Source organism: Chaetura pelagica, unplaced genomic scaffold, assembly GCF_000747805.2.
Source record: "Chaetura pelagica isolate M959 unplaced genomic scaffold, ChaPel_1.0 scaffold655, whole genome shotgun sequence".
NCBI lineage: Eukaryota > Metazoa > Chordata > Aves > Apodiformes > Apodidae > Chaetura > Chaetura pelagica.
The window spans coordinates 488,073-492,566 of record NW_009953225.1 but is presented as its reverse complement, the minus strand read 5'-3'; positions in this window follow the sequence as shown (position 1 = coordinate 492,566).

Sequence of the window (4,494 nt, the reverse complement as noted above, 5' to 3'; positions counted from 1 at the left end):
ATGAGCTGCCTCATCCCCTCTGGTCCATCACATTGGCTGCTTAATACAAACATCTGGTTTATGGAAAGCCTTGTAGGTTAAAGGGGGGAGAGGTTTGTGGTTTTTAATCTTCCCCCCATCCCCCTTCCCTATTACGATCTCTGTGTCTTCAGGGTATAGGCTGTAAATGGGGCTTACTGACTTTCTGCATGGTCAGCTGGAGGTGAAATACTCCCAAGCAGAGGATTCATCTTGGCCTGTTTCAAGCCCTGTGTAACACCAGTGGGAGAACAAACACCATTTGTGGGCAATTGTACCAACCAGGGAGAACCTCCCTGTGGCCTGAGCCATGACTTTGCATCCCCATCACACAAACCTGCCTTTGTACTTCGCATGCAAACACCCAGCTCTATGCAATATCAGCAGCTGCTACCTCACTTTCATTCCTGTCAGAAAGAAAACATGGAATGACACAATTCCAGGGAGAGGGTAGCTCTGGAATGTAACCAGTAAGACTTTTTCTCTTGTGTGCCATCTTTTAAAAATAATCCATAATGGAGAATTGTAAAAGATAATGCACTTTGGAAGCACTTTGATTCTGAAGTTTCATAAGTATGGATTCTTGCCTAGATGAACATCTGGAATAATAATGATATCTTGACCTGGGCTCTTTCTAAAAAATGTGAAACTAACCATTGTAATGTTGTTTGGCTTGAAGGCTTTTTTCTTCTAATCCAAAGAGAATCGATAATGAGTTTCTAACCTTAGCACTAAGTGCAACAGCCCAATAGCTTTTGATAACGGCATTAATCTACTGAGTTTTCACAACCAGTGTTCATGGACTGCCTTCTTTTGTGGAAAATTACTTCTTTTTTTCATGTAACCAAACCCCAGCAACTATGAAGCAAGGATGTGGCTGGTTAGCAACATCTAACAGAAAGTCCCAGCTTTGGTAGAGCCAGTTTATTACTGCTTGTGTGTTTGTTCAGTGTTGATTCTTGCAGAGTCATATTTTATTTAATTTATTATTTTTTTTTACTAAGCAGTGTAAAATTCCTGTAGGAAGTTGGTGTAATGTCTGTGCTGACAGTCATGAAACCCAGGTTTTTTTCTGATTGCAAAATCTGCCAACATCTTGCATTTCTCCGGTGTTTTCCACTCTCAGTAGCACGTGCTCACACAGACCTTCCTGTTAACTGACTGTTTTCATTTAACTATGACATAATTCTAAGTATTATTTTGCTTTTTATACTTCATTCTCTTTTCCCAGGAATCTCAGTTTTATGAATTTGATGAGCTCCTGTGGACTAGGTAATATAGGTTTAATTTTTATAAGGGTGTTTTTGGTATAGAGAGATTAAATAGCTTCTTCCTAGTCACTAGGTCAAAGCTGAATCAAAATTTTGTATAGAAACCTGCAGCCATGGCTCATAGTCTCACCTTAGGCTTTCTCACCTGCCAAATCCCCGGTGTTGTGAAAAAATGGTCACTGTAATTATGGTGACTTTTATTAGGTATTGTTGTTTAAAAAAAAAATTAAGATGTGAGCTGTTTGGGGGTTGGGCTTGATATGGCTAAAGTGGAAGGAAAACAGGTTTTGTTGCTTGTAAAACTTTCTCTTTTTTCCAGCAGTGAATGCCACTTAAAGACAATAGTATGACCAAACCTGGCTTCTCCTCCACTTCCTACTTCTCTTCAAAATGACTGTTTTAAGTAGGTCTGGCTGTGATCAGCTCAAAGGCAGTGTCCAGCCCGTTCTCTGCGTTGTTCAGATGATGCGTTTGACCCTGAATCTTTGGCATGCTGGAGCAGAATGTGTTTGCTTGTGGCGCCGTGCTGCTTCAGTTTCTGAACAAAAACTCGTGTTGAAAAATGCTTGAAGGTGGCCCCTTTCAGCACAGATCTGGCCCATCGACTGGTCGTTTAAGGTGCTGCGAGTATGAGTTGGCAGGGGAGGCAGCAAGCCCTGGGTGTCCTAAGAGTTCAATTTGAAGCTTAGACAGTTTGGTAAGAAAGGAGTCACAGCTGAGCTTTCGCTGGCTGACCAATCTCCTGTACCTCAGAGAAGAGCATGAAAAGTCCCACTTATGTCCTCAGTTCTGCAAAGCTGTTTTTTTATGCAAATTTGGGGTTTCTTCCTGACTTTGATTGCTCTCCGTCTACTTTTTGAGTCATCCTTTGTGGCTTCTGAGTGAATGAGTTTGTTTGTATTGCTTTCCTGAGGGCAACATTTACGGTCTGGATGGCTAGGAATGAGTGCTTTTTTGTTAGCTTGCTCTTTGTTTGGTTTTCATTACTATTTGTGTAGCTAACATCTAGTAGTGGTAGATCAGCTTTTATGTTAAGGTTTGACACAGCTTCTTGATTATGATTTAATCAATTGGGGTTTTAACTGGCCTCCAAAGCCTCCGTTGATGATAAAAATATTAATCTATGAAACATACAAAGATATCTTTCACAGTATAAGCTCACCACTTGGTCTGTCCTCTCGATAATGTAATTTATGCAGTAGGCATGTCTGTTTGCTTTTGTGTAAAACATACATAAGTTTCTATGACTTACTCCAGCTTGGCAAAGAGCCTTTTTGTATTTCTATAAAAATTTTACTCACAGTATTTAAGAGGCTGAAAAATCTCCACCTCAGAAGTTTGGTCATGACTGCTCTTGCTAGAAAGCCCCAACAAATTTCCTTGAGTCACTCTAAACTACTCTGTCATGCTTGTAATGTTATGACCAGACCAAAGGAAGTGCAGCGCAATTGTCCCCTTGCTGCAGACAGTGACCAGAGCTCCAACTGGGAGTGGAGAGTCCAAAAGCAGCACAACGAAGTTGTCACATTGAGTCACACTCTTGTTTTAATAAAATCGTTAAAGGGTGTTGGCCCAGAAATATTTAGAAGCTGGATGACATCCTCTTTGTCACCAGGGGATTTAGATTGAGATCTTTGCAGTGTAAATCTAACGTGTGGAATGTAAGTCCCAGAGCATTTCAGCAGCAGTTCCTTCCCAGTACCAAGGAGGCTTCTTCAAGGGTATTCCTGGAGGGTTAGGCAGGCCTGCACGCTGCAGCCTGGTAGAGGAAATGGAAAGAATTGTCAAAGATCCAAGAATGAAACACAAGAGAGTTGTAGGTTTGTTTTTTTCCTTTCCTTCACCGAGTTTTAAAGGAATATATTCAACAAATAACTTTGTCCAGGCAGGTGTTGCACTTGAGATGTTTATCATTTAACTTTAGAAGTTATTATTTAAGTGTTTGCATTTTTGGCAAAGCTGAGTTTTTGTTCTCTGCTGCCTTAGGCTGAGCTTCCAAGAGTAAGAATACCCTTAAATAAAGAACTGTCATACATAAAAAGTTTATTTGTGGAATAACTAAGTTCTGAAACCCCAAGGTACAGAAATGTTGGGCATTTTTAAATCCTGCTTTTCCTTCATTGCAGTATGTATATAACAAGTAGCTTGCACAGATGATCTTCCTGAAATTATTTAAATAATAGGTGGACTTGACTAGTGTCCTGTAGTTGTTTTTATGGGAAATATATCCTAATAATTCTTCATGGAACTGCCATCAGAGTTTTCACTTTGTCCTCTTGTTTTTTTTCCTTCTTGGTGGAAAACAAACTGGCTGGTTCCTACATAAGCTACCCGGAATCTGACCTAAACAATGGGGATTACTAAGCAGCTACTTGAGGGGTTTTGACCAATTTTGAGGCTCTGGTATCTAAACTGTCTTGAGGCTCGGATTTCTGTAGAAAAAGACAGTGAACTTTGCCATTTTTAAAGAATACTCTTGGAGTGTCTCAACTGAGCTTTTGGGTTTTTTAGCATTTATTTTTTATTTCCGAAGTCACGCACAATGACGTGGCTTTTTCTTGTGAACTCTGCTTTTTGCAAGCAGTGTAACTGTAAGATAAACCATCATGCCCTGAACCCGTTGGCTCTTCCCTTAGGTGTCTAGTTGGTGTTTGTGTTGGTAAAGCAGTAAGTGTCTGGAGAGAAAATGCCCCAGGAACTTCCCTGACTGATGGGAAATAGGTGTGGGTATTCAGGCAGAAATGCTTCCAGACTCTTGGATATTCCTTTTGGTAAGGTCATTCCTTTTAGAATGTAAGATAGGGATTTTTCTTTTTTTCCTCTTGAACTAAATCCAGTTTACTTACGTTAATTACAGCAGCATTTCTGATTTGCCCTGACTCACCAAGTCTTGCCCTCTGTTACAGGAGGTTACTGTAACATGAGTTCTCCCAGCTCCTGGGCAGATGTGTAGAGAACTGGTCTGATTATTTTACCCCTAAAGCCTAAGGCTTTTAAAGTAGCCTCCAGCCCTGGATAAGGTGTAAATTTACCTTTCTCAAGACTTCAGTGACCTTTCCAGACTTTCAGCCCTGCTGGGGTACTTTAGAATGCTTTCCTTCCATTAAAGGAAATATTAAGTGTCACCTGTAATTCCAGAAATTGCTGACAGGTCATCTTGCAAAAAAAGATTAACGATCTTTTAATCTGCTAAGCTCTCTTTATC